Source organism: Hypomesus transpacificus, chromosome 10 (assembly GCF_021917145.1).
Source record: "Hypomesus transpacificus isolate Combined female chromosome 10, fHypTra1, whole genome shotgun sequence".
NCBI lineage: Eukaryota > Metazoa > Chordata > Actinopteri > Osmeriformes > Osmeridae > Hypomesus > Hypomesus transpacificus.
The window spans coordinates 10742678-10756328 of record NC_061069.1 but is presented as its reverse complement, the minus strand read 5'-3'; the positions used below and the strand labels follow the sequence as shown (position 1 = coordinate 10756328).

General features: G+C 39.4%; 1 protein-coding gene across 1 annotated transcript in view; it reads left to right on the top strand.

The window, feature by feature from the left end:
* astn1 (astrotactin 1) overlaps positions 1–13651 on the top strand; it is a 110970-nt gene that overhangs the window by 984 nt on the left and 96335 nt on the right. The gene's annotated exons all lie outside the window — the stretch shown is intronic.

Here is a 13651-nt window from a genome sequence, read left to right as displayed (position 1 = left end):
TCGTCAATACTTTGAACGGAAAACTAATCTCTGTTTAAAGTATGTTTTTCTATTACTCACACGTAAACTTATTAAAGTTTTACGTGTGTAATCAGCCTAAAGTAGCAAGCAGAGCTGTTTTAAACAACCCCGTTTTTACCGTGACAGGGATGAGCGGATGACAAGTTCGAAACTTCGCTTGGAACTCTGGCCGCTGTCCATGGTGCTGATATTACATAGGGCACTAATTCCCAATGGCTCTTTCAGAGGCGATTTCAGCATGCAGGATACTTTGTGGCCCTTAGTAGACTATGGGAGTTTAACAGTTTCAGCTTGATCAGTCTTTCATATTGACTGCCTGAAGTAGTTGGCAGAAATTATAAAGTGACAAAAGCATTTTTGTCTTCTCATGCCTGTGATGATTAATTCATATTTTGTAGCATCATGTCAGTTTAATGTTACATAGCTATTGCTAACATGCTACTTTCAACAAGAAACGGCATTGTAATTGTTAACAGTTATTGTCTCAGGAAAGTCCAGAAATTTGTAAAACTACCTAATATTGTCTCCTACCCTTATGTGCACAGAGTAGCAATGTTAAGGGGGCCACTGTTACCATGCTATGCATTGCTCAAAACACATGCAGAGAAGGGTTAGAATCTATTAAAATTTTCAGTACTACAGTACAAATTAGGTTTAGTCATGGAAGTCAGTGGATACAAAATGTGGGAACACTGAGAAGTGTAATGCTATCGTTAAGAAGTGTTTTTGGAAAATAAGCATACCAGTAGGCATTTACTGGTCAAAATTCCTATATGGTTCTGTTAGAATGATAATTTCTTATGCAAGCTACAAATAGACCAAAAAACAAGCAGCTTTGTAAAGCATCTAAAAAGCTAAATTGGACTGAGGGTGTATTCATTAAAGATAAAATAAGAACAATATACCGCTTGCATAGCACTTGGAATATTAATTAGCATGTTTTTGTGTTTGACATTTCATTTACAAAGTTTCTAACACCAGGAGATCAAACTTTTAATGAAAATTCACACCAAGGAATTTAACACAGTTCTAGATTCCTAACGTAGGTTACATTCTCACCTCTGAAACACTTGAGCAGCTGCATATTTCCAAACCTTCAGAGTCAAATATGGTGTCTCAGCATGGAATTATTAATAAGAGTGTTAGCTTGTAGAAAGTTTGCTTTGTCAGCAGTAAGTGAAAGCAATCTTTTGAAAATACTTAATGACAGATGAGAAATTAACCTGCTAAACATATTTGAGTAATTACAGTTAAATATTGCTATGGTTGTGAGTTAGTAGTTTGTACTTTCCATAGAGTTACAAGAAACTGTAGAGAACCACCTGATGTGTCATCAGAACTATTACCCCCTTCATGAAATTAATTTGTCTTGACGCATGCCAATTAGCCAGGCAATGGGGTGATGGTTTATTCTGTATTTGTACACTATTCTCATAGCCTGACGTTGTCATAATCATAAATCTAGTCAGAATATGAGTCTGATAACTCTCCGTTGGGCTGTGAGTATGGGGCGTGTTTCAACCGAACTCGTAAAACAAATGCCTCTTCGCTCAATTGGATAGACCATAGACCCGTAGGCTACAACCAATCAGAGCAACGTAATATGTTGTTTGTTGAAAACGAATTCAACCCAAGCACTCTTTGGTGACGTGGTTGGTTAAGTTACTGTTGATCATCTGTCCATCATCGTATAAAGCCCGCCCTGATAATTTCATTGGTCCAAACAGCTCCTGTTTGGACATAGTTTTCCCCCAACCGAGCTTCCCCAGACCCAACTTCCCGACCAATTGTTTTTGTGGGCGGGGTAAATTGGGCTGTCAGCCAGGCTACTAGTCTCAGTACGCTACAAAGAATGACTACCAGATACGACTACTACCAGAAATGCATGAATTTCAATGTCCAACTTGAGGGTATACATTGATAAGAAACCACAGAATAACAGTAAACCTGTAGGGCATGATTATACAAAAGTCCAGATGATACCATCATGCTGAACAAGGATGGTAACTTTTCAGGTGTAACCACATAAAAAGATTGTCAAGCAAGCACCCCGGTATCGTTTCCAGACTCCCAGTCCAGAAGCTAGACGTTTCAGGTGCAAGGTGGCATTTACTGAGGACAAAGTTCAAACTTTGTTGTAAGATTATGTTTTATAAATGTAGCCTAGTCTTTCATTTAGCAGTATTCTTATGGAAGATATGTTCATTGAACCTTGCTGTTTCAAGTCCCAATATAAAAGGTTGAAATATTGAGAGAGTGAGTTGAAATAATTATGTTTTTGCCATATTTAATATTTCATTTTAAATGGCATTGACTGTATTTCACTAGTCAGTTGACTCATGTTTAAGTAACAGAATCAGAAGTCTGTTGACAGAGTTGTACCCAGTGTTAAAGGAACATCCATTAGTCACTTAAAAATGTATACACCTTCCTCCACACAAGCTATAAATACTTAATGTCTTTGTGTTACTAATGTAATGTGAATATGTGTGGCTTTAATGGTTAATTAGCTGAAATGGGCTCCTTTTTTAGTAACGCTTAGTTCAATAGATGCACTCACACACCATCCACTCAGCCACACACAAAGACACACATTTACACATTCTGATTGCTCCTTTCTCTCACCAACCGTCTCTGGAGGAGGGGATCCCTCTCTGAATTGCTCCTCCCAAGGTTTCTTCAATTTTTTCTCCTGTTGGAAGTTTTTCTCTGAGTTTTTCCTTGTCTTCCTTGAGGGTTTAGGTTAGTTGAGGGGCAGTTCTATGGGTGTATGTAAAGCCCTTTGTGACATGCTTGCGTGTAAAAAGGGCTATACAAAAACATTTGGTTTGATTTGATCATAAATCCGATGCAAAGGTATTTGTTTTTCAAGACGAGTCTGAAACACATTTCTTGACACATTTCTTGACTCATTTGTATTCAGGTAATCATGACCACCTCTGGGCTTTTTAAGTGTTGTAATATCAAAGTCACATACTGAATTGAAGGTTAGTAATTAATAACAACTAGTAAATCTAAATCTAAATGTCCCAGTTCAAATGGGCACCTAATTTCTATAATTGTACTTAATCACATTTTTGTGTTGTGTGAAATATTCTGACAAGATCAGGTAGAGGGTTTTACCTGTTCAGCAGGATTTTCTGCAGAGGAGAAGTAGTGAGTGGTTTCCATGACAACGTGCTCAGTGGGTGCCTCAAAGGGAAGGGACGTTCAAACTCCTCTCTCGGAGGGAGTGAGGGTTACCGCTTCCCAGTGGCATGCAGGAACGCTTATTTAAAGTCCAATGCAAACAGCACCATGGGGTTGGAATTCATAGACCAGCAGTAGTGCTGTGACTGGGGATTCAAACTCAGTTATTTACATCCACTTCACTGTAAAGCAAGAGACTACACCTACAACATTGTTTGATGTTGCACACACTTATATGACATTGATTTAGCTGCATTGTATTGTGCACTATTTGGTTGAGATGTTGTTGTTGCACTATAGTTATTCATACTGTTAGAACTGTGCACTTCTGATAGATAAAGTAACACACAGTGTACACTGTTGTAACAGGTTTTTGAAACCCTCAAAGCAATGTATTTTTCTCTTACATGATGTTACAGACAGTGCAGTAGGACATCAGATTGTTTGGTGTGTGTGTGGTTGTGTGTGTGGTTGTTACAGTGTTAACAGACACAGTGACACTAAGTTGTGATAAAACTTAACTTCATGAAGCCTTGTGTACGCTCTATGCATCATTAATGTGTATTCTAAAATTGGTATAGATATGTCCTAAAATAATACTGCTGTTTATGATGTTTTTTCTACAGTTGCAATTGTTTTTTACTGGGTGAGTGAATCCTACTGTACTGTATATCTTCATTCTTCAACATAACTTTGGGATGTATACTGTTGTTCAGTGCGTTGAAAAGTATTAGTAATAGCTGTATGAATAATAATGCAAAGGTTTTTCAGGTGTTATTTCCGAAACACCAATTTGTCACATGCATCCCACATTTCTACAGTATTCAAGCCATTTGGAATTGGGAGTCAGCCAAGTTCAGTTTGCAATTGTTCACCATGTTCTTTGGTATCTTTCTTTGTTGTTAGCGGATATAATATCTCTCCAACTGTATGACAGGCCCACTGCTTCCTCGTTTGGGTCTTGGGTTAGAGAAGATCAACAGAGGGCAAGGGGACAAGCTGAAATCTATATGCAGACTCATGTGTACCACTGGGAGTAGACTCTGGACAACTAAACACAGCGAAGATGGCCTCGAATTCTTCGACTTCCTCAGAGAGAGTTGGGCAGTTGCGTAATTTATGGCACTCCACGTACTGTTGCCTTCAGAGGGTTCTTAAGGCAAATAAAAAAAAGATTGAGATGCAGTGCCGTTCAAAGATAAAATCTTTTTGAGTTCAACAGAATTTGATCAGATCCAGCTGGCTAAAAGTTTCAACAGCAGGATGCTACTTTTTCCTATTTCATCTCAGATATCTTTATTACATCACATTTTTATATCAATCTCTCAATTCTCGGCAGTGAGACCTTGTCCAGAAGTAGCTGTCTGATCTCCCAGCTGCCCAGGAAAAGTTTTTGGAGCTAAGTTGGTTTGGTAAAATACCTGGTGTTAAAGTAGTCTGCTATGATGATTGTTTTATGTCAGATGGCTGAGCGGTTACGGAGTCGGGCTATTAATCAGAAAAGTTTTTGGTTCGATTCCCGGCGTGCATAATGACGTTGTGTCCTTGGGCAAGGCACTTCACCGTGCTTGCCTCGGGGAGAATGTCCCTGTACTTACTGTAAGTCGCTCTGGATAAGAGCGTCTGCTAAATGACTAAATGTAAATGTCACTGAGACAGTATGTTGCCTTGTTTAGTAGTTTAGACACATACTTTCAAAGTACGAGACTTGGTTAGATAGTATTGAATAAAGTAATTACTTTATTTTCCCACTATGCCAATCATGCATGACCACCTTCTTAGCAATATACTTTGTGAATGTCTTCTATTTCACATGCATTCTACCGAGTAATGATATTAAAGCCTGGATTTTGTGAAGGACAAAAGAGTACTTAACATTTAGGTATGAAAGGGTTTGGATGTCCACATACATTTTAATGGTGAACTGGTTGATTTCAGCCACTATCAGTGAAAATCTGCAGTTGTGCCATTCTCAATAGCCAACAGGAAAGAGATAAACTTAATCGACCCCACGAGCTGCACAAACTGTACATAAAAGTAAATAGATGTGAGGAAACTTTGAAACTTGGATAGTAAAACTTTTGAGTGACAACCCCAGCATGACTCAACCCATGGCAGTGGCTCTCCTTTATAGTAGTAGGTAGGGAAGGAGAAACATGGAGTCCATCTTTCCTCCCTTCCAATGGATCACTCATTTCAGGCTCCTCTCCGCCTGGAAGCTGATCCTGCACACTCTCCAAAGGACACAGGTTTATCTTTTTTCAGACTGCGACTTTTTCCATTTCCATCCACTTAAGCTACTTCGAGGCCTGACAAAAGAAATGTTCAGTATAGAATTCACTCTTTTTTCTTCTTCTGCCCAGCACAGCTTCTCCAGGAGAGCCAGTTTCTAATGAGATGACACTGCCAGGGCACTTGTCTGACCGTGTCAAACCTGGATGTAGAAGGTGTGGATTATTGGACAGTTCCACTGCTGCACACCAGGGTTGTGGGTGTGACTGGGTGCTGAATGTGGAACATGTCAGCTATTGTCATGTCAGATGTTGGTAACATATTAACGTGATGATGGATTTTGAATTTGTGCCCGAGATGAATCATGTGGTGAGCTGGCTATGCTGTAGTGTTTCTGGACATGTTAGCTATGTGTTACTCAATAGCCAATTGTCTATAAGAGATGTTGGTATGGTATAATGCATTGGCAGAAGTTTGGCACAGTGTTTAAATCTGTAGATGACTTTACAGATTGCAGTTTTGTTGCCTAATAAATGACAAGCATGTCTGACAAGCATTTGTGTAAAGTTCTAAAAGGTCAATCGTTGGTAATATTGTACTCTTCCATTAAAAGCAAGTACCTGTACTTCTCTGCAAGAGAACTATGACTCACACACGTTCACATTAATGGTTAGAGGAAAATGGTTTTAAAAGCTTTTGACTGTGCATTTCTGCTATGTGTCTCCTGAATTGGTGGGGGCATGTTGAGTGCACAAAGCCATCCGTGGCATCCATCCATCTAGTTAAGATTAAGACTAGCTAAATGTTCTCTTGATTAAGCCCTTTATTGAGGTAATTGGTTGTCATTGCATTGATTGCAGCTTGGGTTTCCTGAGAGTGAGGCAGAGACACAATGAGGTTTCACAGTGTTGACCAACCTGCTTCCCACTTCTCTCCTAACCAGAGGTGAAGTGAATTATTTCTCTCTGGACAACCCTTTACTATACTCTGTAGCTAACCTGTGACTAAGGCTGTCAATTCAGCCGGGTGGAAGAAGCCGTGAGGGAGTGACGAGGGACTTAAGCCAACAGGTCCTATAGCTAATGGTCAATAGATGTATCCAGCCTTGGGCTCTACCTGGTCCTGACTGACAGTAACCTGTTGTTGTTCTGAACTTGCTCATGAGCAGGCTAGGCACACCTTTTCATCAGATGATGATGTTGCCTAAGTCAGCAGAATGCTGCACCTCAGTATAACCATGAGTATAACCAACACAGTCTCCATGACGGCCAACAGCGAGTTTCCCGGTCCCATCCAACGTCTATAAAGCCTAACAATGGATTTTGGTGTTTCAAAACCCATTGACACTGTATGACTATGTTTAGCTTGTGTTCTGCTCCTCTCTCTTACCAACCGTCTCTGGAGGAGGGGATCCCTCTCTGAATTGCTCCTCCCAAGGTTTCTTCCATTTTTTCTCCCGGTGGGAGTTTTTTTGGGAGTTTTTCCTTGTCTTCCTTGAGGGTTTAGGTTGGTTGAGGGGCAGTTCTATGGGCGCATGTGAAGCCCTCTGTGACATGCTTGCGTGTAAAAAGGGCTATACAAATACATTTGATTTGATTTGATTTGATAACGACCACTGCTGCTTGTGAGCTAATGCTAATGAGCTTGTTCATTATTAAGTGAACGGATGTGTTGTTGAGGGGCCGCAAAAACATTTGATGCTGCAAGAGGGCCGCAAAATGGGAAACGTTGGAAATGGCTGCTATAGACTATATAGAACAAAATATGGAAAATTGCACAATGTTGCATTGGGTTGATTTAGGGGAAGAATCCAATGTCTAATGTTGCCTAATTTATTTCTGTAGCTAGCATAGTTTGAAAGGCTTAAGAATATTGCGGTATACATTCACTCATCCATATTTAAGACATGTAACGAGTTGTAGGCAGCCTCCAGTTGTTTCCTTCTCAATTGTGGCGCCAATTTATGTCCTGACTTTAACTCTGGTGTAACCTTTCCTAAAGAACAGTGCTTGCTATTCACCTAGTATGATTCAGACCTCTTGAACTTGGAGCCGAGTGCCTAATGCAGCGAATGTGTCACCTTCAGACTCTCTCATTTGGAATGACATTTGACTCCACGAGGAATAATGCTTCAAGTTTTATGAAAGAGCGTGTTAGAAAAATGGTCGGCTGCAATTTACATCAGCCTGTAGGCTAATTAGTGATTAAAGTATTTCAATTGAGTCATCGTTTTATATACATGCCTTCATAGTTGCCTGCAGTGCTTCTGGTTATCAGGCTGTTGTTATTGCATTGGTCTAATATAAAATTGTTTAATCTAACCCTAAGCGAAACAATAGACAGTTTGTGTGTGGGTTAAGATTGTGATTGTGTAAATATAGCATGTTTTGTGCTGATTTGTGGAACAGCCATTGAAACATGTTTGTGCATTTACAATGCTGTGGCAGCAGATTGATTAATGGACTTGCAAGACATGGGTAGAACATATTTAGCATGATATCGTATAAGCCATAGCTCAATTGACCCTATTCACCAGAGACCGTAAATGCCTATTGCGTCAGCTGTTGTCACCCATGTGTGGGCTGTTTTGATAATGCAATATCATGGGGAATCTCTCCATTCATAAATCCCCAGTTAATGTTTACAATAGGGATGGAAGTTTATGAACGTTATCTTTTTGTGTTGCTTGTAAGGCAATGCTTACTGCCTGAGAGGTCAAAACTATTGCAGTCCATCTTCTTAGTTCCTACCTTCCTAGTATGCATTTTACATTGACATAACCTTGTCTATGTTTTGTTTGTATTTGATTGATTTGTATATTTTGTATATTTCTCCTCTAGAGCACCTCGTTGTATGCAGAGAATTCCATATTTCACAAGCGTGTCATGTACTATCTACAGAACAGTCTCTACATACACCCCTAACACCTATGGCAACCATAATATCATTGTAAAAGATGTATTAGCCCAGTTTAATTCAGTTTAATAGTTGAGTTTTCTTCTCAGATTCTGCCATCATTATTTTTTGGGATTTATAAACACTATTCTGCCATATGTGTTGACAGATGTTATCATCTTGCCCCAAAGGAGGAAGATAGATGACCTGTCTCCCTAGCTGAAGCAGAGAAATTGTTTTTTCACTTTAACAGCATTTGCATTCTCCCCTATGCTTCTTTCATTTCAGCTTCACGCTCTATTACAATGCTGCAGACGCTGTGATGCTCAGACAGATTCTTCTTTTTTTGTTTAGTTTTTGAAAACATGCGGTTGAACTCTTGTGGTTAGCATATTCTGGAGTTTCTGCGCTGTAAATCAGCAGTCCCTCTGAGGCACAACTGACTTGGTATAGTTTATAATGAAGACGAACACAATAGCCTCCAATGTCAACTCCTATTATGACCAGATTAGAGAGAAAATAAGTCTGCAAAAATATAGCTAACTCCTCTTTCTGTAACTATTCACAAAATCTAATTCAAGAGAAGAGCTGTCCTCTGGCAAGACGTTTTCTTATCCCTAGGCTATGACTCAGTGTTTTACCACATTACATCTATGATTCAATAAATGTATCTCTGATGCTTAAAAACACATCATCAGTGATTAAATCATCTCCAAATCCTTACCCCACTTTTGCAGGAGACAGTACCTCTATTTTTAAAGGGACTTTACATTTAACACTTCATCTCATTTCCCTTAAATTAATTCACCTTAACATTCAACAGCCCACATTAAGCTCCAATAACTGCTTTACTTAATTACTTTAGAAATGCTAACAGGAGAATTTAACATGCAATCAGGAGGCTATTAAGTAGAGGAAGGTAATCCTGCAGGAATTAAGTAAAAATAGAAAGTGATGAACCAAGGTGGGTGCAGGGGAAGACTGAAAATAATCAGCCAAGGAAGCTGATATACTGGAACAAAAACTCTCACATCTTGTTTTTGTGGGACAACTTAATGCTGGCTTGCCTTTAGAAAACAATACATGCGTTATGTGAAAACACATCCATTTTGGGGTATTGCAAATCCTATTAATATAGAATATAAGATTCTTACTCCCATCCAAACATTTATCTTTTGCCATTGAATCTGATAGTAGTAGGCCTAAGTCAATCGTATATTACGTGTTTCGTAAGTTCGTTTTTTGACAAGTTGTCTATGTTCATTTATTTGGTGTTCATCAATTGCTGAAGAGGAGCTAGATTTGCATCATTTTTACTGTTGTAATTAGAATTGAACGGCAGCAGTGGAAATGAAACAAATGGAATTTATATGTGCAATATGACAAATATGGGACATCATTCTGACTGATGTCCAAATTTGCAGTGTCTTGCCTGTCACATTGAAACATGCATTGTCACTCAGGAAAAGTAATAGTGTGTCTTGATAATCATAATCTGTGACAAGTGTCTACGTTCGCCCTGCATTAGGAAATAAGAATGTATTGAGGAAAAGTAACACAATAGAGAATGTAAATCTCATCAATTTGTTATGCACCACCTAGCTAGCAGGGAAAACAGATGAAAACTAAACGAAAAATCTGATTGATCAAAACGGTCGACTTGTTTTTCACTGAATTGTATGTTTCCATTCCAAAACTGGAAGGTTGTATACTTACAGTACATCACACATCTTCAGCATTGACAGTGATTGATCAAGAGTACACATGAACTGCAAAATTGTCATGGTTGCTGTGAATATAATTTATGTTGTGACAGATTTATACAGTTCGGGCTTCAGCATGTGTTTACATAAAATGGTCAAACCCTTTATCAAGACTGATCTATGATATTTAGTTACGTCTTGCTTTTTTTGGCCCACTGACTTAGCTAATTACTTTATCTCTAATGCTTAAAATATGTGTCTGTCAAAGGGAGGAACATTTTTGACATAAGTTGACACTTTACAAGACCAGTAAATAGAAAGTTCATAGCTCTATTAAATTAGCACTTGTATCTCAGAACTGTCACTTTCTGTAGTAAATTAGCACCTAAAAAAAGAAAATTGAGAACCCGAAACAGCTTAATAAGCGCAGCTAGTTCTGGCAGGTCAATCGGGCAGCGCGCGTCAGTCAGTGATCGGGGACGTAAGGTGTCTTACTCCACCTTCCTTACTCCTCCCACTACCACACCCATGTAGCAGCGCATATCCATTGGGCCACGTCCGATAAGGCGTCTTTAAAAGACGCGCGGATATGCACACACTCACCCCGGTCGTTGTATGATCAGTGCTGCTGCCACCCTCCACCGTCCCCTTCTCCCCCATGCTGTCTCTGTATCTATCCAACAGGGGGATTATATCTCTATTGCTCCCTGCCTCATATGCCATGTATGTATGTGTTGCATCGAGGAGGCAGGGAGTGCTTCCCTTAGATCATCCACTCCGCCAAAGTAAATCTACATGTCCATGTCATGTAACAATAAATGCTCAAATCTAATACGTGATTGTCTTGACTGAACTATTGATATTTTTTATGGGTTAAAGTAAAAGATGGGGGGTTCAAACTGCCTTTGAAATCATGTAGCCTAACCCTAAACCTAGTTTACACAACCTAAATTTGTCATAACCTGGAATTTCAACAGTACTGCATCAGACGAGTACACTTTAGTGTACATTTTAGTGTTATCAACACATATTATAAAGATGCGTGTCTTAAAGTACTCATTTGAATTCAAAGGCTGTAATGCCATTCAAGTCCTTGCTTTTATGGCCATCAACAAAAGTCAATTTGTCATGAGGATGCATGAATACATGGTTACCTGGTAGCTCTTACACTGTCATCACAAAATGACAGTTCCGGTTCAATACCGAAATTAACTGAACTTTTGTTGTTCATGTCATAATTACCTCATTAGTATCACAGTCAGTGAGTGTGCTGTTTACAATAATGACTACAGTAGTACGGTATCATAACATCAGCCATACTTCAATTAGCATTGCAGATGTAAATTAATTGAACCTGCATTCACACTGTGCAAGAACAACACGAGGTGCATGAAATTACTATACCTTTGAGATACCCCTGTTTATTCAAACATGCTTCATTTTGAGTTTAACTCTGAAGGGTAAATCGGAGTATAACTTGTCAGTTGTGTTTCAGGCCAGACATCTCTCCCTAGCTGGCCTGGAACTCTGCTGTATAAACAATGCATGAGAACATGTGGAGAACCTAGTCTCCAAACAGCAGGGGCTACTTCTCCTTTTTACATACCGCGGAGCCTTTATGATATGCTAATTGGATGTGAGGTGAATGTAATGTAATTCATTACTCTGGAGTTCCAGAGCTTAGACGGAATATGATTTTATGGGGGGGAACAGTCGGGTGCTTCAGAATGTTTGTACCTCTCAATATACTCCAGACATTTTAAGGAGTAGCTTTCTTGAACTCTTGAGCTGTGACTCAAAAAAAAACAACAAGGTTTCCAGTACGTATATCACATTGTGTTCAGCTGACATATTGATTGTGTTGCCCAGAATAACCATTTCAAAGGGCATTTCAGATCCTGTCTGCACCTTGATAATTCATTGTCAGACTGTTCTACAGCACATCCCTTGTTTGCGCTTTATCAAAGTTCCAAGGTTTGAGAAAACCTTAACTGTTGTAGGTATAAGGTTTTGCCCTCAATGTGCCTGGGAGTCCTGGTGATTTGCCAATGCATACATTAGCATGAGATAATAAATACAACCTCTGAACTTTGAGTCTATTTGCTCTGGTCATGATTAACATTCACCTTCACCCTATGGGCATGGCTAGCTTCCTGCATATATGTACATGACATTTAGTTCAAAGGTGTATAAGTGTCAGGATTTAATTAACCACAGCAATGCCCATGTCAAAAAAAGTATGTGTTAGGGACATTTGCTGATGATTAAAAAAAGATTTATTACACTTTCTATAAAGCTTATAGGACAGCCTACAGTGTGAACAAAGGTTTCCTTTTTAAAGTACACAAGGCACACCTTGCGGCACAGTAGCTCATTGTTTATGGGTGGAATGTTAAAACTTTTTCTAAGACATCAGTCGTTGTGATTTCTTCCCAGTATTTCATCAGTGTTTTGCAATAACTGACACACAAGGAAAGCCTTCACATTAAGTTGACAGCCCCGTATTCCACGGAGATTAATTTGCCTGACAACAGCTGTAGTATTTGCATAATTCATTGCTAGCTTGTTTGGTAGATAGATCAGGGTAATCATTGGTTACAACCAAACTGATCTATCTACGTACTATGAAATACATTTGCATAATGATCTATATATGGGTAAACAAAATGGTATCCTTTTGTCATGGTGATGGCTCTCCCCTACAATGCTTTTCAGGTCTAGAGATGTAAAGGTTTCAGGTTTTGTTTCTGAACCTAGAGTGGGAGTCAGGTGGCTGAGCGGTGAGGGAGTCAGGCTAGTAATCTAAAGGTCGCCCGTTCGATTCCCGGCCACACCAAATGACGTTGTGTCCTTGGGCAAGGCACTTCACCCTACTTGCCTCGGGGGGAATGTCCCTGTACTTACTGTAAGTCGCTCTGGATAAGAGCGTCTGCTAAATGTAAATGTAGAGCCAACAGTGATCTGTGAAATACAATGTATAATAGCTTGTGATTAGTATGGTACCACTGAATGATATTGCCCTTTTAATGTGTAAGTGACTAGGATTATTCCCCCCCAAAAAATCAAGATTTGCATATATTTTAAACTGGTTGTCTCGCTGACTTTGACTCAGTGGGTGGCAGCTCAATGTAACACATTACCGTAGCGACCACCTACTGTGAACTCTTTGTCAATTGCCATGCTTTTGGCCAGCAACAGTCAGGGGAATCCTAAGCAGACATGAAACAAGCTTGTAGCCAATTTGATGCGGAAAGGGATTTTAATACATTACCATCATCTAATACCGGACAGTAGGGCAACATAAACAATGTTGACCATATTATGGATGACCAATGGTAGGGTAGCATGTAACAACAAAAGCACAGCAGTTCACAAGAAATGGGAAAGTGGCTGATAGTATGATGGCAAAAATAGGTTTCATCGTGCAATTTCTACAGCTGCCAGACTTTGAAACAGACCTGACTGTCCTTTTACAGGCCATTTAGTGAATTTTGGGCACTTTTCCATTTACCCGTCTGTCAGTAGTTTTTTTCTTCTCTTCTGACTTCCCGTAGAGCTTAATCTGAGATCTGAGATCACCACTTATAACTACCTGTCAGAGAGAGACAAAG